The sequence below is a fragment of the Eleutherodactylus coqui genome, chromosome 5, assembly GCF_035609145.1.
Source record: "Eleutherodactylus coqui strain aEleCoq1 chromosome 5, aEleCoq1.hap1, whole genome shotgun sequence".
Lineage (NCBI taxonomy): Eukaryota > Metazoa > Chordata > Amphibia > Anura > Eleutherodactylidae > Eleutherodactylus > Eleutherodactylus coqui.
The window spans coordinates 233,092,021-233,118,091 of NC_089841.1; the positions used below are offsets into that span (position 1 = coordinate 233,092,021).

General features: G+C 44.0%; 1 protein-coding gene across 3 annotated transcripts in view; it reads left to right on the forward strand.

The window, feature by feature from the left end:
• Positions 1 to 5,546: 5,546 nt before the first annotated feature.
• ABCA1 (ATP binding cassette subfamily A member 1) overlaps positions 5,547 to 26,071 on the forward strand; it is a 99,899-nt gene continuing 79,374 nt past the window's right edge. The window contains exon 1 of one of the 3 annotated variants that reach the window (XM_066604327.1): positions 5,547 to 5,587. The gene's annotated coding sequence lies outside the window, so the exon portion shown is untranslated. Of the gene's footprint in view, positions 5,588 to 5,683; positions 5,902 to 6,101; positions 6,185 to 26,071 lie in introns of those variants that run through there. The other 2 variants (XM_066604326.1, XM_066604328.1) reach the window with 2 other exon arrangements.

The window sequence follows — 26,071 nt, forward strand, 5'->3', positions numbered from 1 at the left end:
TTAATTGCCTCTTTGGTAAAATGATGTCTTAACAAGTGATATTACCACCAAATGTATTAACCAGTAATGGCGGTTTTCTAAACACAGTCCAAAAGTAACTCAAATGTTGTCCAATAACTTGTCTACAACTGGCGGATGGATACCTCTAAGGTAATGATAAGTTCCTGACTGGTCTGGTCATGTTTCTGTATTGCTCTGGTGTCTGCTCAGGATTGCGAATTTTAAATTGGCAGGCTTGCGCATAAGTCATGATCTCTGACTGCTCCTCTTACTATCACTGAATGATTAGCAATCCTGTATGAAGGCACAGGAGCGATAATCATTAAGATGACTGTCGGGTGCTTAAGTGCCCAACAGTTGCCCTGTGTAGAAGGGCCCTAAGACTGTCTAATCAGTCAAGACCCAGGAAAAGCTCCTTGGCACTATTTACCCAGCAAGACCCAGAGCGATTGCACACCTGGGAGCGCCCCGTGGCATTTGACAAGCAATTTACATTTCAGAATAAACATACTCAAAGTGCCATGAATGGAAAGCAATGTGCTTGCATGTCTGTAAATGCCCTGTCAAGACAATGAGGTGTTTGGTAGGCATATTTCTCCCTACAGTCTCACTTTAAAGCTTTTGTCTCATAAAGACAACTGGTCACTAAACTCTGTTAGGCTATCTGTCCACCACAGAGAGGGTAGCTCTTCTCTGAATGGCTGTCATGTAGCAAAAGGAAGAGAAGATTAAAAGGACCAGTGAATAGGCGCAACACTCTGAATATGGTGGAAATTGGAGATCATCAGAGATTCCCCCTAACACTTAGGACTTTGTCATCCCTAGGTCTCCAATTGTTTGTTTGTTTCAACTAGCCAAACTGATGAAGGAGTATGACCCTGAAACGCGTTTCCATATGCTGGCTTTGCACGTTATTCAATAAAAGAGAAGTTCATTCTACAGTATCTACGATCTCCAATTTCCACCAAATTTAGCTATTCACCAGTCCTTTTAGTCTTCTTTTGACATTCACGCCCATCTAGGTGGAGCATCATCTGGCAGGCAGCACCTCTACCATTTCAAACACTTATCCAACCTCCACAATCCCACATTCTTTTTGGCATATCACCATCAATTGCGTTTTGCTCCACCCTTACTTTTTTCTTCCATCTTTGCCATTCACATGTGGCACAAGGGACTTGGTGGTTCGGCCATCCACCTAAAAGGTCTCAATGTAATACCACATTTGCCTGACAGTTTCAGCAACTCAGCACTGGATGGGGCTATCTTTAATGAGGAAACCCCTTCTGGGAGAAGCAGCTAGCCAGTCAGTCATGTGGCATCCATTACGCTATGCTACCATATTATTCATTGTGCCACATCCCACACCACCACCACCATTTCCCCTCATCATTGCTTTCTTCTGGCATTGTAGTCTGACAGAAGTCATGTTTGTAAGTCACATATATTTATTTATGTGCTTTTTACCCATCTTCTTCCAACTTCTGATAAAGGAAATGTTCTCCTGTATCACAATGAAGTCAGCCCAGCCCCGCACTATGTGTTATCTAGAAAAGAAGCCATCATGTGTTTAGCACAGTCCCCACAGTATATATAGCACATAAATGACACTATACATAATACTTTGTGTCCTATCACTAACATTGAGAAGGACACGGGCGGCTGAGTGCATACTGTGCTGATGGTGTCAATGTTTTAAGGAACGGCGCATAGTCCACGTGCTGCAGCAGTAGTGATGGCAAATCTGAACCTTTTCGGTGAGCCGGATCATTTGGCTCCCAAATAGCTCTTTAGGCTCCTTATTTAATACTAATGCTGTTGTGCCCTCCTCTCATCTGTGCTGCATGTCATCCTTTGCTGATGGCTGAAACGGACCCTCCAAGTATAAAGTCTGTACATACCATCATCACAGCATGTTGAAGAGTGATACAATCACAGGACCCGTATCTCTATGGCTATGTATGCTTTAGCGGGAGCCGTAGATGGTGATGTCACCAATGGCTTCACAACACATTAATCTGCATCTGGTGACGGCACAGAGAGTGGACAGAATGGTGCCATGGTCACATAAGTTGTAGTTCTTCTGTGAACTAGATTTTGTGCTGAATTAAGATGCTCACTTAAAGGATTGTACGGATGGGATATAATTTTTAAAAAATAGACCTAAAACTGTTAAAATAATACCCAACTTACCCAACCTTAACCCCGGCGAACCAGCTCTAACCCTGGCGATCCAGTGCTGCATCCCCACAGTTGTTCCGGGCTTTGTTTAGGAACAGCTATCCTCTGAGCACTGTAGCCAATCAGAGGCCGCAGTGGTCACATGCTGTTCTCCTGGCATCACCACTTAGATGCTTGGAGCCATGATGCCAGTAGATTGGCATCTGATTGGCTGCAGCAGTCAGGTGGTAGCTGTTCCTAAACAAAGACCTAAAGGACACAGTGCTGTAGTGCCCGGTGAGAGGACAGGAAAGTACCACATCTTTTATAGTTTTAACAGCTTTGAATCTATTTCCTCTGTAAATCATATCACACCCAGACGAGGCGTTGTCCGAAAAGTTTTTTTTTTGCTTTTAAGTATAGCTGTGTGTTATAATAATGATAAAAATGGTGAAACTGAAGTCCCCTTGTGGGACAAAAAGAGAAAATTAAAACAGTAGTAAAAAAAATGTTAAAAAAAACATCAAAACCCCACCTCTCCCCTTTTCTTATGAAAAAAAATCACAAATCTGGTATCGCTGGGTGCATAATAATCCATAGAAAAAAAAATACAAAGCACATGGTGAATATAGTTAATTTTGCCTTAAAAACGGAATAGAAAGTGATCAAAACATCATATGACTCAACAAACCATACCATTAAAAAATACAACTCATCCCACACCCCCCCCCCCCTATGTTTGTGGTCTTTGAATGCAGCAATAAAAAAAATATTTTTTTAAAAGTGTGAAAAATTTCCCCAAAAAACCTATAGAAATTTGGTATTGATGCAATCGTATTGGTCTTCAGTATTAATGTAACATATTATTTATACTGTATGATGAACGCTGTTATAAAAAAAAATTAAAAACGTGCCAGAATTGCAGCTCCTTCACAAATAACACGCCCTTAGGGCTTATTTAGACGACCGTATATCGGCTCTGTTTTCACGCCGAGCTGATATACGGTGTCCTTGTCTGCAGGGGGGGAAGAATGGAAGAGCCAGGAGCAGGAACTGAGCTCCTGCCCCTTCCCCACCCCTCGCCAGTATTTGCAATGGGAGGGGAGGGGCGGAGCCAAGTGCCAGGACTTAGCTCCGCCCCATCTCGCCCCTTCCTATTGCAAATAGTGGCAAGGGGCGGGAGCTCAGTTCCTGCTCCTTGCTCTTCCATCCTCCTCCCCCTGCAGACAAGGACACTGTATATCGGCTCGGCGTGAAAACCGAGCCGATATACGGTCGTCTAAATAAGCCCCTATAGGAAGCCGTCAGATGACCTCCGCATTCATGGATAAACGAAACTGCAGTGAAACCGCCATAGAAGTCTATGCTAGGCGTGCAAATACGCAGAAAGATAGAGCAGGACCTATTTTTTTGTGCACACTCAAAATGCGCACGCACAACGCGCTTATGAGAATGAACTCATTGTTTAGCGCATTCAAAAACCTGTACAAACACGCTGCTGTGACGCCGCCCTCACTCCAAATCATATGATTTAAAAGGGGATAAAGAAAAAACAAAAACCTGCGATGTGTCCGGCGCGACACAGCTGTTGTAGGGTAAGAAATATTAACCCCTTCATGACGAAGCCTGTTTGTGCCTTAATGACCAACTCCTTTTTCAGTCCTTTTTCATCATCACATTCCTAGCGCCAAAACTTTTTTTTATGTATTTCCGTTGACATAGCCATATGATTTTTTTTTTAACCCCTTATGGACGCTCCCCCTTTTTTGTTTTTTTTCCTCCCCAATTTTATGGAGAGTCCAGACAGGGCAGATTTGCCATGGAATTTCAATGCAGATCCTCCGCATGAAACATTGCGCAAAGCGGGACGAAACGAAACCATTGATTTCAATGGTTTTGTTTCCCCCATCGGGATTCTGGGGCGTGAATACTACGTGTGAGAAAGATAGGGCAGGGCTTAGCTTTCCGCTTTTTTTTTTCAAACTCACGCTGAATAGCGGCAAGTTTGAAAGGTAAAAAAAAATGTTCATGCGCGACTACGCTACACAGCGGCGAGCGTAGTTGCGCATACGCTTGTGTGAAGAAGGCCTAATAGCCACGTAAAGGGTGTGTCACACGCGCATGGGAACTGGTCTTGCGCTCACAAGAAGTATAGTAATATGCGCAAACGTACGCGCTAGAGATGAGTGAGCATACTCGCTAAGGACAATTGCTCGATCGAGCATTGCCCTTAGTGAGTACCTGCCTGCTCGGAACAAAAGGTTCGGCTGCCGGCGTAGGTGACAGGTGAGTTGCGGCAGTGAGCAGGGGGTAGCGGGGGGGAGAGAGAGATCTCCCCTCCGTTCCTCCCCACTCTCCCCCGCCGCTCCCCGCCCGCTGCCGGCAGCCGAATCTTTGCTCCCGAGCGGACAGGTACTCACTAAGGGCAATGCTCAATCGAGTAATTGCCCTTAGCAAGTATGCTCGCTCATCTCTAATACGCACACAACACCCTGACTATAACCATCTCCAAACTATGTTCATGCGGCAAGTGTATTTGCGCAAGCGCTGATGTCACACCGCCCTGAATGTACATTTGTGCTTTCCCTCTAGGGCTCCTTCACAGTGCTAATCGCCATGAGAAAATCGCGGCAAACTCACAGTTTTGTTCGGGCCATTTTTGAGTGTCACCGATGCTTTTTCTTGCGCATCGCTGCCGCCCACGATTTTCTCACGCAAAAGTCAATAGGAGTTTTTAATGTTAAAACCGCAGCGCATAATACAAACATCGCAAGTTTGTGCGTTGCGATAAAAAGGAGACTCCATAGGGAAACGGGAAAAAATCACAAATGGGAATGAAACCATTGAAAATCATTGGTTTCATAATTCCGTGTTTCCGCTTAGGCCGCCTGCACACGACCGGGTCGGATTCCGCAGTAGGATCCAACCCTGACCGCTTCCGCGCATACCTGTCTTCTTTCGCTTTCACCTGTATTGCTGATGGTTCGGGGGGCTCGCCGTCGGTTATGCGCAGTACAGATTTTTTTTTTAATGTTTGTTTTTCCCGCGCCGTCACAAGGCGATGTCACGGGTAACTGTGACCTATCCGCAATGTCAATTACGAATGGGCTGCGGGTCGGACGACTTCAATGGAACATGCTGCGCAGTTGGCTTCCGCGAGTGTGCAGGAAGAAGCATCTTACGAACGGTATTTGCTGCGGATCTGAGGTGCGAATTCCGCAATGCAAATCCGTTCGTGATTTTATCGCCAGTGTGAAGGCAGCCTAACTGAATTTCCCTGTAAGGAACTCCCCAAGAACCTCCAATGTTCTGCCTTCTTCACGTCACTGCAGAACGCGCCTGAGCTGTCGTCCCTCTGAAATCCCTCAGTGGAATGTTTACATCCTAAATGCTGTTGTGCGAGCAGCAGAAGTCCCCTCTCCGGCCGGTAAGTCACAGCGCCGTCCACCCCAGTGAGCCGCTTCATCCAGCAAGCTCGTCCATGGACGCCCCAGCAGCGGCGGCACATAAACACAGCCGGTGACCGCTAGTAACCCGCCCGGCGCGCGCCGGCTATAAAAGGCTCCGCATATAAACCTCCCGCCGTCGTCGCTCGTTTTCTTTTGCTCTCGGACGCAGGAAGGGGGAGACAGTGAGCAGCCGGCTGGAGGCTGACAGGACGCTATCCAGCAGACGGAGCATCACCTCTGTGGGGACCGGAGCTCGTCCCGCCGACTCGCCCGCAGCCCTACTGACCGCAAGGTACCGGACACTCACCGTCCTGCTTGGTAGTTCTGTGGGGCCCCCCCAAGGTCAGTGCCCGTAAGGGAGACCCTCAGGGACCCCCAGGAGGGACCGAATTGGTGTCGGGAGCTAAAAATAGCTACAAATGATCAATAGAATGTTGTTGTTTAGAAAACTGTTACATTGTCCATCAGTCTGAGAGGAGAAGAAGCAGTGAGAACTCCTTGTAGGTGTTGTCCTTGGTCCCAGGACTGTAGAAGGACGACTAGGGATCCTCTATAGGGGCGACCTCATCTTTATGGTAAGGACAGTCCATCTATAGAAGCAGTCCCTATAGTTGTGGATGGGAGCTGCGGGGATGAATACACTTCCAGCTCGCTACTCCATCGGACGTCTGTGTATACAGCAAGCAGGATGATATATATATATATATATATATATATATATATATATATATATATATATACACATACACACAAATGATTCTGTTCACTTTGAGATGTTTTTCTATAAGGAGATATATGTGTATATATATATATATATATATATATATATATATATATATATATATATATATATATATAAATTAATTAATCTCAGCTCCTTGTAGGTAGATAGACGTATTGTTTTGCTACATCAACTTCCACGCCAATTAGATGAAGAACTATGTTGTTGACTCCAGAAGTGATCATTTCTGCTTTCTATTGGATCTATGAGGTGAGATCACCTCCGCAGACGATGATTACGGCTGCGTACCCTTCTAGGCAGGCGCTGAGAGCTGAATGACCGACAGTAACCTCTCTCTGTAGTCGCTGGTATAAAGATAAAGTGCAACGCTTAAAAGGGCGGAATATACTAGATAATTGGGACATTAATATGCCTGTATTCCCTGTCTGCTTATTCCTCATCTTCTTCTACTTCTCACTTCTGTGTTTGCCAGCTTGAAGGGGCGCTCTTTGTTCTAATGATTATACGGTGCCAAATATAGCGGGGTTCCCAGATCTTGTTGTTTAAAGATTCTTCCCCCCAAGACACGGCAGAATGTTCTATATAGAAGAGATATACATTAATAGGCATGCTCATCTCATATTTAGGCTGGCGGTACACAGGCTTATGGGCGCATGTAAAATTTGCATGCGCAGTACGCAGAGAATAGAACCCACTGATTTCAATAGATTAATTTACACGTGCGTATTTGGCGTGCGCAATTCGGTAGCGCAAAAAATATCCAGCATACCTTACTTTTCTGTGCATTTGCGTAAAAAACGATCCCCAATGGGGGGGTGCATAATGCGCTGCGTAATGGATAAAGAACACATCTAGAACTCATTAGACGAATTAGCCATTTCAATCGGAGCGTCTTTGTTTGCCGCACGCAAATGTACAAGCCCTGGGGGTGGAAAATGTACAGGAAAATACGCCGATACACGTGCAAAACTTAGTTCAGCGTGCAAAAAAGTAGACCTTGTGCTGTGTAATCGGTTACCGTTTCGGGCTGGACCAGGTAGATGTTCGTTGCTTCTGTCGGGTAGATCTTGCACACAGAGGATTGCATCGTAGTAATCGGTATGATGTCTGCCACAAAGTTTCACATACTTATGGAAGGGCCCGTTCACGATGGCGTATTCTCTGACCTTATTTCGGTCATATTGTTTACGGACTACATATGAACACATTGAATTAAATTAGGGCATTCACTTGTGCGTTATTTACGCAGGCCAATGTTGCACGTTAAAAACAAAAAAAAAAATTTGGCATGTCCTATTTTGGTCCGCATTCACCCATTAACATTTATGGGTTTGTAAAATAACAGCTGTACACATATATTGAAAAAGGTGCGTTTTCATGGGCCGAAATTGCATCCATCCATGTGAATGAGCCCCTACTGGAATGTAATGACGTTTGGCTGATGTGGTCATGCAAACTGTTCTCATCTCTACAGATGTATTCTAGCAGGGTTGAATGAGACAAACTCATCTCTGTAGTCCTGTGTATGTAAATATGAACACATACAGTATAGCCATGCGCCTGACTGTATCACACCTCTGTTTCGGAGTATTAAGGCTGGACTAATACGGCCTCATTGGATTCTGCATGCAGGAGGCCTGAGCGAATTCCAGCTTTAAGCCTGGCTGGGGACCTTGTGTACGGCTTTTGTGTGTATTGCGCATGGCTGCGGAGGTTCGCAGGCAGTCATGCGCAGTGCAAGGTTTTTGTTTGTATTTTCTGCAATATCACTTAGCGATGATGCAGGTACCCGCAGGCCATTGCGTATGGGCTGCAGGTCGCACGTCTCCATTGACATCAATGGAGGCCATCTGCTCTGATTCCGTGGTAAAATAGAGCATGCTGGGATTTGTCTTCCGCTTACGGAATTACAAATTCGTGTCTGAGTGTGAAGGAAAATTTGAAAATGGATGCCTTTTAATGCTAACGTTTTACCGCGGATCGTCTGCACGGGCACCGGGGTCCGGAATTCAAATCTGGTCATGTGAGACCGGCCTAATACAGCTGAGGTGCCTGTACCTTACATATGTATACCTCTCAGCTCATACGTGCCTTGCTCCACCAGACTGATATATATATATATATATATATATATATATATATATATATATATATATATATATATATATATATATATATATTCTGGAGAACATCTCGGTACACACAGACTCTGACTGAGCTTGTAGGGCTCATTCACATGAGCGTATTTACTTTTGGTCCGTGAATACGCTGCAGATTTACGGATTGAAACTTAGCATATCCCCGGCGTATTTGGACCTGGTTGCGTTTTTTTTGCAGGCGTATATGTTGAGTATTTCACACATACAAAAATTGCATGCAGTCCCTTATTGACTTTATGACTATTGACATAGTGCGATTCCTCTCATGCACATGAAGAACACGGATCTGAATACGCCACTGGACATAAATGCAGTTTTCAATACTCCATATTACTCTATTAAAAATATGTGTATAATTAAACAGAACGCTGTGTGGAAGTTAATTGATTTGTCTTCATTGCACCCCCTGCGAGGGGAATTCTCTAGCTGATCAGCATGTAATAATTTGCATATCTTTTTCTCAATAAAATTAGTTGAAATTAAAAAATACGTGCGTAATACAAAGCGTAAATATGCCTGTGTAATTGCCTTAGGACTGCTTTTGCTGCCAGTGGTTGACCGTATATTTGATAGAATATGGTTTACAGCATATAATGTATTGTTGAGGAACTCACATTTGGGGGGTCATTGAGTGTACTTGCCTGTGTCCCTATCTGGTCCTTTATAACAGGCATGTTGTATTGCATTGCTTTTTTACTCTTGATTCCAATTATTAGCATACTTGATTCCAAAATTCAGTATAGGTCATCTCCGACACCCCACCAGTGTATCCCATAGGACCGTTTTGATTATTAAACTTTGCTTAACTCCATTACCTACTCACAATTTAGCATTAACTATTTAGGATCGAGCTCAATTTGCAGAATTGTTCCACCACCGGATGGATGTCTATACCTTTAGTACCACAGCCTACAGTTCATTCAGTCCTACTACTAATACAGTACAGCAGATCCCATCCAATGAGAGCTTCTAATATACACTTTAGATAGACTTTAATATACTTACGTAACATCTTGGTTGCCTAAATTGGGCAATGTGAAGTTGAGCCAAGGCTATTCCATTTCTGAGAAAGTCATGTGATTAGTAGCATTTACAGTATGTATAGAAGACATAACTAGTACTAAGCTGAATAAATCCCCGGAGCCTGCTGGAGCCCTGGAAGTCTACTAATGCCTCTCTGGCTTGTTTTCCATTGCCTCTAATGCTTATAAAAGTTCTTATGGGGCCATTAGAATCCATTTGGCTCATTATTAGTCTTCCTGGCTCTCCGGCATGTTCTCCATCGCTGGTCTGGGTGTATATTGTGTATTTTTATACGTTTTTGTTGGAATAAGCAGATGAGGAGGACAGGGTTGATGAGTAGAGGACGATGCGAGGAGCTGCATCAGCATTGAATTACTGTGCATGCAAACAACACGAAGTCCTTTGTCTGTTGAGCAGCAAGAGTAGAGGATGTTTTTCAGATGAAGAGGAAACCTGGAGGTTGCTAGAATCTGAATATTTGTCTGATTTCTTATTATTTTGGAGCTATTATCTCAAGTGACTTGAGCTCAGCTATTTCCATACAATGGTGGTTGTAAGGAGAAGTTGCTTCTTCCAGTGAGGTCCTGTATGAGAGTAGCACACGCGCATTCTCACGAGTGTTCCAACTCTACCATTCTACGTGTTCCTCCTGTAGAAGAAATATTATGTGTTTCTGGCGTAAACAAATGTATGTGAGTCATCATGGCATGTGCATGTAGATGATCTGTAGGCTTTGTTAGAAAAGAGACATATACTCTAATGTTACAATGTAGTTGCATACATAATGAATTAGTTACTTGGTCCTACTGGCATGGGGAGTAAATATTAGGGTGCTTTCATGTCTGCACTCGGGGTTCTTCTTTACTGCTCCATTCAAGGAGGTGAAAAGGGGAATCCCCATGGTCGAATGGCTCAGCACCAAACAGACCCCATTGACTATAATGGGGTATGTTTGCTTTCTGCCCAGGTTTCGGATGGAAGAAAAAGTGCTGCATGCAACGCTTTTTCTTCCGGTATTTTCAGCCAGATCTGTGTTAGAAGCTCCGACCAGAGGTTCCAGCGCAGATGTGAAACCGTCCTTACAGTGTCCTTGCCTCCATACCTCATTGATCACAACTCACAATTTCTAAATTAAGGGTCAGTCTGGTGTTTAATCCACAGCACCCTGTTCATCATCAGGGTGTGCACCATGTTGATGAATATGGTGCATGCTGCATAGGGAGACACTGCTCAGTTGTGCACTAGTATTATGAATGCTTCCCCATTGTGTCTGTGTGCCCCCCATGCTGAATTACAGGGCCACTGCTGGAGGAATATGGGTATTGTTTATTTATATCATGCTTGTCTGCATGGACAAGCCTCAGCGTATTCATCATTGCACTCCAAGCATGCTCGGAGCGTGGAAACATAGAAACCAGGACTACAGTACTGGGCAGTGACTGCTGTTAGCTCTCTCCCTCCCACACCTGGCTTTGCTGTACTCCATCTATCTCCTGGCATCACTACCATTAATACTCCCCTGATAAGAGTGATCACTGGACTGGGGGGAATAACCCTCTGGAGGCTGCATACGCTGAGTGCATTTATGCAAATCGCATAACTCCAAGGGTGTATTTGCCTTTAGAGGGTAAATCCCCACAAATCCAGCGAACACACTTGTTAGGGGGAGTGTTAACGGTTGTGATGTCAGCTGAGAGGTGGAGTACAACCAGCCAGGAGTGGGAGGGAGCTGACAGCAGTCACTCCCTGGTACTACAGTCCTGGTTTCTGTGTTTTCCATGCTCTGAGCATACTCAGAGTGCAATGATGAATATGCCGCATGTTAACAGTTCCCATTGAAGCCTAGGTTCTGAGCACTTAGATTTCCTCCGTCGGGTCCAAAACGAGCTGTTAAGTTGCCTCAGTTTGTGTGCTTAATATTAGATTTCAAGCGCAAATGTGTCAGGAAAATATATATGTATATTTCCCTTCCAGGTAAAAACACTGTTGAGTTGGAGATTTCCAAGACACCATGTAGTTCAGTGGGCTGCAGTATTACTTGTGGGTAACAGGTGGCGGTATAAAGCCTAATTCTTGTTTCAGTGTTTGTGACATGGCTCCTGTAGATTGTAGTGAGATCGTTGTTGGAAAACTAATATAGACTTCTTAGTTTTTGTTAGTGTGTTTGTAAACTAAATTGCAGATCATTACATGGTGCCTTGTGTCATTTGTTTTAAAGGAAACCTTAATATAATGTTGGCCATTGACTGATGCATAGCTCACACCAATGGTTAGTGAGGTCATTTAGATTCTATAAGACGCCCTTATTATCTCTGCACTACAAGGCCTGACTGTATGGCCAGAAGTATCTTAACAAGTGAACTAGAAACAGCTGAGGTAGGTCCAAAATTCTAAGCATTGTGCACTTACTGATCTCCATGTAGAAAGCATGCAGACTTATTGCAGGCAGTTTTCACCCATGTCTAGTGCAGTCCCTGTGGAGGCGATGCATGGCACAAAGACAACCAGAGGGACTCAATGTGTCATGCACCACCTCCTCACTGTCTGCATTAGCTGTAATACAGTGTATCAGCCTTGATGAGGTAAGAGAACTAATACAGTAATCCAGAAGTTAGTAAATATCTAGCATGATAAATGTGTCCTGTTTTCACACAGTAGAGAAGCGACCATGTTCACAGACTGAACGTATACAAGGCGTTCACCATTTAATGGGTTGTCTGGGGAAGCCCCGTGTGGCGCGGAGTGTTAGGCCGGCTGCACACGGGCACATTTGCATTGCGGAATTCGGAGTTCCGCAGCAAATTCTTTCTATAGCATGCTATGGAGCTTAGGACTGCATTTCACGCAGGAAAATTCGCAGCATGCTCTATTTAAGTGCGGTGTCCACACGGACGGCTTCCAATGAAATCAATGGTAACTGTCTGACCCACGGCTCGTCCACAATTATCATTGTGGACAGGTCACGGATTCCACGTCATTGCCTATTGAAAACGTGGAAAAATCTGTACTGCGCATGTCCGACAACAAGCCATCCTGACCATACGCAGTATGCCGCATTCAGAAACCAACCCGGTTGAGTGCAGAAATGCAGTCCTAAGCTCTCGCTCATGACCTGAAGAATGTGGGTTCAATCCCCTCAAGTTTGCTTCAGCCTGCCATCCTTCCGAGGTTGGTAAAATGAGTACCCAGCTTGCTGGGGGGTAAAAGATGACTGAGGAAGGCAATGGCAAACCACCCCGCAGAAACAGTCTGCCCAAAAAAACATCGCAATGTGACATTTCCCGAGGAGTCAGTCATACCTGGATGCCAATTAACTTTTAAAAAATTGATCCAAGCCTGTTAAAGCAATGAAGCAGGGGACTCTTAGGGTGGTTTCACATCCGTTCGTCTGTTCCATTGCAGAAAGCGGGAGGACCGTATTATAGTCAATGGAATCCATTCAGCGCTGCTCGGTTCCCCAAAAGGAGAAGGAAACCATAACCCCAATGCAGATGTGAAACCAGCCTTACTCATTGTCTGCCTGGGCAATCCTGCATTGCAGCCCTGCTTTCCTTCGAATCATCCTTTTGGAACTCTACCACCTGATGACTGCAGCCAATCAGAAGTCGCAGAGGTCAGGTGTCATCCTCCTGACATCAGCACTCAGATGTTGATGCAAGAGGAATGGAAGTGATCATTGTGGCCTCTGATTGGCTGCAGCAGTCAGGTGGTAGCCGTTTCAAAATAAAGACCAGGAGGACCGCAGTTCTGGATTGCCCGGGCAGAGGGAGCATACACTTGCTTTTATTGTTTTAACGGCCTGGATACATTTTTTAAAAAGTTGCTTAGTATCCGGATGATCCCTTTAAATATTTTGGCTCAACAAAAAACAAATTTTCACATGATTTTTTCCCTAAAATTTTGTGTGCACAGATATTCCCAAAATGCGCACATTTGTTGATCATTAAAGGGAACCTGTCACCTCCCCACAGCAGCATAAACTAACTTATAGTGCCACTAGGGGATGTGATTCATCCTGGTTGCAGATCGCGTGGAGCAGGAAACTCTGGCTCTTTTCAGATTGCTGTGAGCATACAGGTCTATGGCCCCGTGCACACAGGCGGAAATTCGGCGACGGGATTTCCAACAGAATTTCCGCCCATGGCCACTGCCATAGGATTGCATTAGAAAACGCAATCCTAGGCAGACGGCTGCGATTTGTCTGCGTTAAATCGCGTGCGGAAAACAAATTGCGGCCTTTTCTATTTTTTGCGCGGGTCTCGCAGAGGCCCACACAGAAATGTCACTGGTGACAGGCCGGCTCCTCTGTGTGCATGCGCCGGCAGTCGGCACATAGTGCAGAGAGAAGATGCCGGGAGAGGGTGAGCCGCAGGCCTCTGCAGGGGCACGGGACCGCAGCGGGATCCGACCCGGCCGTCTGCAGGCGGCCTATGGGAGAGCGTGCGCACGACATTTTGAAAAGATCAAAATAATAGTGTAATGGACAGCAGCACAACCACTATAGTCACTAAGTGGGGGGATATTGTAATACGGTGCACAATCCCGTAGGCCAGGTCTGGACTTACAGACCCTTCAGAATAGTTACCATGTAGCAGATAGGATGGATCAGCACTCAGGAACTCGTTTAGGAAAGGTACAAAATCTTTATTCCTCCAACAATTAGAAGCTGCAACGTTTCGGCCTGTTAGAGGCTTTTGTCAAACATGCACACGAGTGGAAATCAATTAAAAAAATATAAAGGATGGAAGGCTGAGTCAACCATGAGCCGGCTACCTGAACCATGCGGGGATTATAGTTGCAACTTTCAGGTTGTGAGCGAGACTTGAAAGTTGCATGATCTTAGGACTGCATTTCACGGAGGAAAAATCGCAGTATGCTCTATTTTAGTGCGGTGTCCACACGGACTGCTTCCATTGAAGTCAGTTGGAAACTGCCTGACCCGTGCCGGGGCTAAAGACTCACATGGCTGGCAGTCGGCTCACCATCACAGTGCAGCAGCCGCAGTCTTACTAGTACTACGCCACCTGTCTGGCTGCCGCTGTTGGCCCTTCTCTGCTGCTGTCCGGTGCATGATATCATCCTCATCCTCCACAACCTGTGTGCCTGGCGTTGTGGACCCTTGTTTTCTAGGTGCTCTAGACTTGCTTCAGAATCTGTAGCTGTTGGGGGCGCTCCCCTGTAAGTGAGGCAGCAGCGCTGCAACCAATGCACAGGTGGGGGCAGTCCCCTGTCAGAGAGCCAGGTCAACCCATGTCTCCACCTACAGTTCCAGTGGAGACAAGATGCACCAGTACCGCAGCGGTGTTGGAGGTCGGGGGAAAAATGGTACTGGAGTTTGGTTGGATGATTTAGATGGATGTTTGGAATAATAGCAATAAGTGGAAACTTGGAAAATATTGCCTGGTCAATATTTTTAACTCTAGAATACCCCTTTAAGTCATTGTGATCTACTCAGCACCTGCCAGAGATCTACCCGATCTACCAGTTGCCTACCTAGGCCTCTTTCCTTTTAGTGAATGACCAGTTGATTGTAATCTGTAGAATCAGACTCCAGCTATGCTTATAATTGTACAAAAGTGAATCTTCTTCACAAAGTAATATCTTTGGTGAATGCGGCTTTTTAACTCTTCACTTTGCAATCTTTGTACAATGTCTTGTCTCTATTAAAGGCTAATTATGGTTAAGCAGGAAAACACTAGCTTCAATCTGTTCTTTTCTTAGACACGGTGACATCACACGGACCTGGATTGCCAGGAGAAATGGAACGTATGCCAAAACTCAGTCCATTATGTTTACAAACTGACAACTAAAAATGATTGCAAGATACTTCAGCGTATCAAATCTCTTGACATATAGCAGTGCTAATGATCCTGCTGCAGTCCCAGAAATCTTTTGATGGTGTTAGATTTTTTTGTCCATCTCTGTATATTGTCTATTAGAAGGGCTTAATATTTTGCAAGCCTAGGTCTTTCACTTCTACTGGCACTGAGCCATATCTATACACAACAGTACAGCTCCACCGGAGGCTAGCATGCATTCTATGTACACAACGTACCCGATCTGGGAAACACATGATGGGTTTCAACAGGTTAAGAGTTATATATGAATTAGGTCTTCTTTCACAATGATACAATGTTTAAAACCTCTTTTATATTTGTGTAATAGCCCTTTAAGTCTGTGCATCAGGTCTACTGGAACGTTGTAAGCCTTCAGTGCCCTTCTCTCTAGGGGACTGCTGTCTGTTTCCTCCCTAATGACATCCATGAGGGCTCATTCATTAGTTATATGTATACTCTGTTGGATACAAATGAATAAAATTGTCTGCTTGCCAGTACTCGCATACCTTGGAAAGAAATGGTTATTTCTATTTACAACTCCAACAAATCCTGCGCTTCGACAGCATTTTTATTGTTGACATTAAATCGATGACATATTTGGTCGCTTCCTTGTAATAGTTTTGCCGTACAGATATTGCATCGTTATAGCTCATAATTAAACTGTTTTTAAAAGCCTTTTATTGGCAAACTGCAATTTTTGTTGGTGGCTTACACATACACTGGGACATCACTGCATAAGGAACAGTCAGCATGTGGCATGTTGTGATCAGTAATGCGGTACCACGTCATGGCCGCATCACAGTCTGCTCTCACATAATGGGCTGACCTCACCTGTGCGCAGCAGAAAGCAATATTTGGCAGTCATGGGTAAATGTGATGACTTTGACCATGGGCAGATTGTTGGTGCTCGGAAGTGTGGTGCCAGTATTTTGCACTTATTGGCTGTTCCAGAACCACAATATCAAGAGTGTATGAAGACTGGACAGACATCCAACGGAAGATCACACAGCGGCAGGTCTTGTGTGGTTGATTCTAGAGGCGAGTGTTGGGCGTCATGTCTGGTATCTCAGCAATGATGTGCCACAGTGGACCAACTAACCCAGCAGTACAGCAGCGGGAAGTTCGACAAATTTCCACATTGACCATGTGGTGTACCTTCTGTTTACTGGGGTTCAATAGCCAAAGACTGACAAGCGTGCCCCAGATGACTGCGTTATTGTCAGCAGCACCTTGTATGGAACCAGGAAAGACATCAATGGACCATGAACACATTATAGAATGTTGTTCCAAGTGACAAGTCCCATTTCCTGCTGAACGATACAGATGGCAATATCCGCATCTTGTGTAAACATCATGAAGCCATATCACAAGACATGACATAAGACTATTGGTCATCCTACTACAATCCTTGACTGGTTGAATCTTTAGAGACCTGTTAGCTGACCATCTGCACCGGTATCTTCAGAAAGTCTTCCCCGACCACAGTGCCATCTTTCAACTGGACAGCGCTCCATGTCATTGAGCTCGGATCACTAGAGAATGCTTGGAGGAACATGACAATGAATTATTCACACTGCCATAGCCCCCAAACTCACTGGTCTATAACTCTATTGAAAATGTTTGGGATATGCTGGAAAGGGCTGTGAGATGTACTCCTACTTATCCACAAAATGTGCACCGACTGACGGAGGTATTGCAGTGGGCATGGATCGACTGGAGTATGGAGGAGGTTCGCTACTTGTATAATCTGTTCCTCCGTGTCTGAAAACCATGATCACCCAAAAAGGTGGATCAACCCATTATTGATTAGTTGTTCCTAATGCAATGATTGTTTAGGGTATACAAGCCCATATTATGCCAAATCCTGAAACTGATGTCATGAGTTACTACAGGTTACTATGAATGACAGGCATAATCACCACTATATAGCATCCACTATTAGTATGTTAGGCTGAAAAAGGACACATGTTGGTTTGACAAGAGAGACCCCTCATTATCCCATGCTGATATGGAGTTATATAGCTATTTTCCTTGAGGCTCTCCAGGATAGCATCTCTTAGAAACCCTTCAAACATTTTACCCACAATAGAAGTAAGACTTACCGGCCTGTAATTTCCAGGTTGACTTTTTGACCCCTTTTTGAATATTGGCACCACATGGGGGGTCCTTCAATCCAGCGGAATACACCCCGCCATTATAGAGTCCTTAAATACAAGAAGCAAGGGTCTATCACATTACTTAATTCCCTTAGAACCCGAGGGTGTATGTCATCAGGACCCGGCGATTTGTCTATGTTAGTCGTTTTAAGGCAGGTCTGGTGACATTTAGTGGAGTTTACTTTATCACTCTGCATTTCAACTGACATTTCATTTTCCTCTATTGAAAATTGAGAATTGTAAAGAAATACCTCATGTAAATGATGTCAAATACCAAATGCATGCAGTTATCTCTCTATAATGTGAGTTATATGCTCTGTGCTATATGGGCACATTTAAAAGAATATGTACAATAGGTGCAATATTAAAGGAATTCTGGCATTAGTACTATACTGTATGTATTACTTGCTATTGTTTTTACAATATGACATTGTATCAATGTGATTAAGTTATTAAAAACTACTTAGCTACCGCCTTAGAACTTGTTCACATGATCGTATATCGCCCCGCGTTCTCACGTCCGGCTGATATACGCTACCATCTGATGCATTGGATTCCAATGCATCAAATCACAGACGTATTCCCGCAGTGTAAAAGTGCCCGGCCAGGCGCTTTTACGCCGGGCAGGAAGGTATCGTCCTGGCCAGACCACGACTGCTGCCACTGACTCTAATGGCAGCCAATGACAGCGGCCGGAGAAGGGAGGTGGGAGGGAGTTTATCAGCGTGACTGCTAAACTCCCTCCCTCTTCTCTCCTCCTCTCCACCTCTTGCCAGCTGTTTACAATGGGAGGGGGCGGAACTAAGCAGGAGAGATCCTGAAATAAACAGAAAAAAACTGATCTTTTCCCCCCCCTAATTTTAAGTGAGGGTTTCATAAAACAGAAAGCAAACGGAAAGGCTCTTCTGTTTATTTCCATTCCGTCAGGTTTTGTACAGAAAAATAACATTGCAACTTGCGCTAACGGAATGAAAGCAAACTGAAGTTTGCTACCCCATTGACATCAATGGGGAAAAAATGGATCAGTTTTTTCCCGTTTAATTTCCGTCTCTCTCCTGCAAACCCTGGACTGAGCCCTAATGCAGGTGTGAAAGCAGCCTAACATGCAGGTATGTATAAAGGTGTTTGCTTGGTTAATTAATGATAACCCTTCTTAGCATAACTATTATTTCTGCTTATGTTACATGCACGTGCCATTGGCATTAACCCCATGCTGAGTCAGACATGTACTAGACATACATTCGATAGTGATTGACAGTCACAGGCATGAAAAGGTTTTAAATGCATTTGAGTGCTGAGACCACCAAGGAAACCTTGTATTCTCTTACGTACTGTGTTACAGTGTTGGGGTTATGTAATGCTAGCTCTATAAATACATAGGAGTCTTCAGTATGAAAGCAGTTATCACACGGACGACATTCATGATTGGTGATAAATGTCTGATTGCTGGGGGTCCACCACTGGTATCCCCCTGATGACTAGAATGGAGACCCCAAGCCCCCTGTTCCTCCTTGCTGCACAACCACTGAGTATTGTACTTTGCTGTCCCATAGACATTTAATAGAGCATCATGTGTGACCACTTCTCCATTCATTCTCATCATTGTGCCTCATGTTAGGGGAGCAGAATGCAGTCCTAAGCTTGTGCTCATGACCTGAAGGTTACGGGTTCAAGCCCCGCATAGTTCAGTTAACCGTATCAAGGTCAACTCAGCCTTCCATCCTTCCGGGGTCGGTAAAATGAGCACCCAGCTTGGTGGGGCGTAATAAATAAATACCTGAAAGCACTGCGGAATATATTGGTGTTATACAAATAACAAGTCCCTTCCCCCTTCCCTTCATTGCGGTCATGCTCAGGATTCCCTGGTGAATGGTGGGGAGCCCCCAGTGATCAGACCTTTACCTAAATGTCCTTTGTGGGACAATTCCTTTTAAGTATTTTGAGTCTGTGAGTAAAGTGGAATCAAAATAATTGGATATTTCACATTCAGTTTACATAAAGTCCTAAGATCCGCTCTCTGGCCTGTGCCGACAGCGAACATGTTCCAATTACATGACCCACGTTCCTGGTGCTTATCTCCTGTGTATGTGAAGTCCTGTGCGTAGAACACTTGGTTATCTCATGTCTACCATGCCCTCTAGTATAGGACATCACACATCATATGCCTCTTATCTCCGCTGCTCCCTGACTCTTAGGGCTTCGACAAACGAGCGTGTTACGCAATCACTCACTCCGGCGCAGTTTTTTTTCTTGCATAGTGAACAAGTGTAATGCACCCTCACTCGTCCTTTCCTATTTTAGGATGGATTGTGTTTCCCTTTAAGGGTATATTTACACATGGTGGAAATAGAGCGGAATGTCCACAGTTGAAAACCCACTGTAAATTCTGCAGCATTCCCGTACTCAAAACGGAGTCATAACCCGCAGCAATCAGAAGATACAGCCTTCACCTCCAGAGTATTCGTCTGTCAGCGCTTCCTTCACTTGGTGCCTGGCGGCCTCTAGTAAGTGAAGAGCTGCTGGTCGGGTGATGCGAATGTGACCAGCGGAGCTGCGCTCAGTACAGGTGCGCAGGTACCGGGTGAAGGAAGTGTTGACAGCCGAAGACTTTGGAGGTGAATGCTGTGTCTTCTGAAATCCGCTGCGGGTACGCAGCTAATTTTAAGTCAAAATCGGCACCAAGGGTGTCTATTTTGACTGTATTTTGTTTGCATAAATTCTCCAGGATTTGTCGCAGAATTACCGCTGAGGACATTGCACAGCATTTCCTCCCTGTGTAAACATGCCCTTAAAGTGATATTCCCTCCTTAGATATGTCTGATAAATACAGGTACTGTAGATATGACATGTCTACAGTGGGAATACCTCGGTAATCTTTATGGGGACAGGCTACGTAACTGTAATATGGATACAATTATCACAATACATCAATTCTATTTTTAGACGATAATAACCTCTTCCTTTATGGATAGTCTGCATTGATGTTACCAAAATTAGTGTAGCCTTAATGCAAATAAAGTGATTGGCTAAAATAGGTGACTGTTTAATGGAACACTATCCAGATGTTTCATCCAGCAGTAATCACTTAAATATACATTGTGATCTAATCCATATTCATGCCATCCTTACCTGAAATACCTGGTAAGCAGGTCTAATTATGGAAAACTGGCTACACCATACTAGATGTTATCATGTTGATAATGGTCAGGGCAGAATGACTAAGCTGACAGATGAGACATAGGCCATTGATTTCAGCAATGCAGGGTTGTTGTTTACTCCTTTTGATTACGGTAAACCTGAACAACGGAGCAAAGATTACAAGCTTTCTGAAGACAAATAAAAATGACTTTACATGTATTTACTGGTAATAGATATTCACTGGGGAGAAAAGAGAATAGAGAAACCATTGCATTTAAAGGGAAACTAGAGAGAAATACGGTACAACCAGAGCGGACGGGATGTTAGAGGACGCTCACCAAGGAGACCCTCCAGCTACTGTGGAGTTCGGAGAAGGGGGGGGGGGGGGAACCAACTTCATTTAGCCTTTTCAAAAAGTGCAGTATAGACATGGCAGGATTACCTCACTTCATAGGCACTCCAGGGTTAGCAAAGGGGATCGTGCCCCCACTTATTCCATTTACAGAGAAGCTAACTCTCTGTATTCACTTATGCCAGGATAAGTGGATTCGGGAGCCTGAACCATTTGGTGCCCATTTTATTTTTTACTATATAGGACCAGGGGCATAACTATAGGGGATGCAGGGAACGCGGTTGCACCCGGGCCCAGGAGCCATAGGGGGTCCATAAGGCTTCTCTTTTCCATAGAGGGAGCCCAGTATTATGACTAAAGCATTACAGTTGGGGCCCCATTACAGATTTTGCATCAGGGCCCAGAAGCTTCAAGTTACGCCTCTGTATAAGACCCAACCTCTTCTATGTAGTTTCCCAAACAATTCAGTTTTATTGAAGACTGTAGATTTTATATGATTTGGGACATGCAACCGTTGTACAGTATTTCCCATTTTCTATTCATTATTCTTTACCTATTACTGAAGTAAGCAATTCTTCCTTATAATTCGTGGACTGATATGCAGGATGCAATTGTACAAGTCCAGTAATTTCTCCTCGAAGGTTGGTTATGGCTGCTTTTTAGCTCCCTGTGCAGTAAAATCATGCGCTCTACTGAAGGGTACAAAGTAGGTCATGTCATGTGTCCCACTACATACAGCTGTACTTACTGGTTACAAAATAACAGAAGGGAAAAAGCCACATAATATGGCCCCACAGTTACTATGGTAACACAATGAAGTCCGGCTACATTGTAACATTCAGATTATCCTAAATACTAGGTAAAATTTCTGTAAAATGCTGGTTTCATCCAATGTCAAAGAAAATGGTGTTTTTGCAAGGATGGTATCATACGAATCGTGGAGAGTTCTGCATTGCTTCAGGCCAATAATATAAGTTTGCGTACGTATTATGTGCACGCCATCTGTGATCGGCAGGACGCCCTCTGATCTGGGGCTGCCCTAAAACAGAACTCTGCCTGGCTTTATTTCTTCTAAGTTAACATTGTCAGCACTGATATTACAGATCACCCATTAGTTATCCAGTTAATATCAAATGTATTTTTTATCTCTAGATGAAAGTATGTCAGTACAGTACATACCGTACATGTCTAATAGTTATGCCTTGTTACAGCCGGCAGATCACTGTGTTTACTATTAGTAACTTTAAGTGTTTTTATGTATCATAGCCACCCAGTTCCATTGTAGAGATGGTTCTCTTGGCACTGGATCTATGTGTCAGTGCACAATACATAATTTCTGCACCAACTGGGGATGGAAGGTGCAGTATTGTGATTATTGAGATTGCTTCATTACCCACACAAAATGTGGCAGGGTTTCTCAAGTACATTCAAAATATATACTTTCATTCAATTTTCAAAAGTATCTAAATAAATTTGGGATAATTTGCTATGAGGTGAAGGAAACAAAGTATAAAGCTATTAAATTCACGATGGAATCCACTTTTTTTTACTGTTGTTGGTCAGACCAGTATGCTAAAAAGTTAGCAAAAAAATCAGCATGCCATGCAATTGATTGTATTGGGACAGGTAGAATTGGCCACATCTATATGCCTCTCATTAGACAAGCCAGAAACCTGCTGTACACTGATAGGCAGTAACCCCCCGAAACAGCTGTCTGTGTATAGTTTTTCTGGCTTTGGCTCACAATTTCCAGTCATTGTTATAAGGATTGTTTAAAAAGTACTACATTGATTTGCAGGAATGCTGCCTTCTTATAGGTGGTACTGTAAAGGTATTGTTCAATCTTTCAATTTGCATATTTCCCAGAGGAGCATGCATGGCCGTATAAGTCTCCTCACTCACCTTCTAGGTGCTCTCCTTAAGGAGAAACGATACCCTGCCCGATATACAGTCTGTCATGGCCTACTGATTCTCCATCATGATGATGACACCAAGTGATCTAAGAGAACCATTCTGTCGTTATCTACACATCACATAAGGTTCTAAACCACCAACTATTCTAACTGCTGTGAAGCCAGAATAGTATATGGTAGATGGTATAAAATGAACGTCTGAAATGAAGCCTTTCCCATTCTGTAAAAACAGTAGCTCTGGTTTGGCTGCAGGGTATGTGTTGGGTGGATGCCAGTAAGCTACTATGCCTTTGGATAAGATATTGAAAAGCTTTGCTTAAAAGGGTTCTGTCATTAAAAAAAAAATAAATTCTATACTTCCCTATTCCTCCCCCGTCAGTCTACTTACCAGATCTTCAGCTCACCTATCTTCTCCTGGCTCCTGCAGTCCCAGGGGGGGTCACCTCACCTCCAGCCGGCTGATTCCTCTGCTTCCTGAGACGTTGTGTACATTCACAGACATTCTCCTTCCTGCCCACCAATGTACGTTACATTGCAGTTCACAGTCCAGGAGGGAGAGTGCAGAGCTATTGCAGACACTGCGCATGCGTGCTGTCACGGCAGTGGATCGGCATTCCTTCCTAGCCAGTGAAGGCTACAGCACAGGGACGTGACCTTCGCTGACCTCAGGAAGAAGAATGTGAGGAATGCCGGCTTCATAACAAGCTGGGCCTGCTGGAGGGGACGTGACCTGGGGCACTGCAGACGCTCAGGGGGAAGAAGATGCTGTAAGGAGTCTGCCTGTGGAGGAATAGATGAGTATAGATTTTTTTTTTCAATAGCAAAACCCCTTAAAGGCCGCTCTGCATATGGGTGGATTGGATTCCCCATGTAGAATCCCGTAGCAGAATCTGGCCCTGGCAGCAGCAGCGTCCGCGCATCTATACTGCGGATGGTCCACACGGCTCGCCATTGGACGTGCGCAGTACAGATTTTTTTTTTTGTAAACGTATGCTTTTCCTGTGTCATTGCCTAGCCTTGGTCGACCTTTCCACAGTGTCAATTATGGACAGGCCGCGGATCGACAGCTTCCATTGACTTCAATAGAAGCCGTCCGTGCAGAATCCGTTCAAAAATGGGGCATGCTTTGATTTTTTTTTTTTTTTTTTCTCCGCAAGCGGAAACCGCAGTTGGTTTCCGCTCGTGGGCAGGAAGAATCACTTTTTCATAGATTGCTATGGGTGTTATTTGCTGCGGAACCTGGAGGCGGGCGCCCGCTCCTGATTCCACAATGCAAATTTGCCCGTGTGCATACGGCCTAACTGAATTATTTCCCCAAATGAAGGTAAACCTAGTATAGTTACATGTATAATAAATATAGCATACCTAATAGTAGCACATGGGGTGGTGGGGCTTTTGTGGATCCCATGTCCACACAACCTAGTGATATTAATTAGTTACTTTTTTAGATAATTTATTACAGTTATTAAACATTTGATGTCACTTTCTTCCTCTCCAAACACATACTAGTCGTGCAAAAATGTTGCAATATTCAACCCAGACACTACAATTCTATTCCACTTATAAGAGAAATGTAGCGGCTGCCCCTTGTACCTCAGTGGTGATGATACCCTGTGTGTTTTTTGCTTTCTGTCTGATTTGAGTTTTCAATAAAGGTCAATGAAAAATGAAGAATAATACATGATCAAGTACAAAAGTGTCTGCAGTGTCAGATGGCTCCTTCAGAGTATTGATGTAAAACGGTACAAATCTTTTTTTAGGCTTGTTCAATTTGCCAATAGCATTACAGAGCCGAAAATAGTGTGATATCCTATTTCACGGCCTTGATATGATATATTACCGGATGAATCTGGCCAATGGGCAGTAATGAAAATCTGATAGTATGAGCATGACGCACAATGCTGCTCACTCAGTGCTTTTGTTTTCTAATGACATCTGCCCACTTACCGCACACTGAAATCATCATTTTTCGTGCCATTCCCTTCCTGAGCCATGTGACTGCCCAGCGCTACCTCCCAAGCCTACCTAGAAAGCAGAAGTAAATCAGGAGAATTAATAATTGTTTGATCATCATCTGCAATGAAATATAGACATTTCATGCTTAACAATAGAAAATCAAGGCATTTCAGGTCCGTACAGATGGCCGGAAGCAGTCGGTGTTTGCTCAGCTCCACCAAGTCTACAAGACTCTATTTCTGTGCTGCTTGTCTAAAGCTCAGGGCTAGTTTGACCTAAGGAGTCTGAACAAAGGTCCCTTTAATCTTTCTTACAAGCAGATGGTGGACAAATGGCAGACATGAAATCTACTTATTGCTCACAGGCTGCATAATGAACTTTACCAAAACTCACTAATTAATTAAAATACATTTAATTACACCTATATTAAACTACCAGTGGGATTCGGAATAAATCATTGTTATCCACTTTGGGTCCTTATTGTATTAGCAGGCAATGGTTGACCGCTTACAGATATGTTTTGGGGAATGGAGACACATATCATGCATCATATATTTGAATGATCCAATGGAAAACTCCAGTGAGCATGAATGAATAGCCATAATATCGTCTGTACCTTGTACGTATTTGTGCTTGCTACATAGCTTGAATGCTGTTTGTAATTACACATGTTAATAAGACTTTACACCAGGTTGCCTATTTGGGTTACATAGTTGCAAGTTTTTCAAGTTCCGTTGTGCCGATACCCTGCAGGCCTATATAAGATATTTAAAAAATTGTACAAATACATTTTAGATTTTGCTTACACATTATTTGTAACCTTACAGAATATGAGTTTCTCCAAGTAAATTGGGGGCAGTGGGGGGACAGAGTATATAAAAAAATAAACTTGATATTCGCCTCCCGCTGCTCCTCTAGCACACTCTCCCCGTCTTCTGTTGACAAGCGTTGCAGCCGTCATTTACCCAAGTGACCACTCTAGCCAGTAGAAGGCCAACTGTTTCATATTTCATTATCCGGAGAGAGGTGCCACCATTGTTACAGGCGCCTGCATTTGTCTGAACCATTTCCAGGTGCTTGGCTCAAGGACATTTGGTCTCAAGGTGTCCATTACATGTCACCTACCCAACGTCGCCTCCATTTGTAATGGTGTCGAACTATGAAACTGGTCTGCTATTGAGTGGAA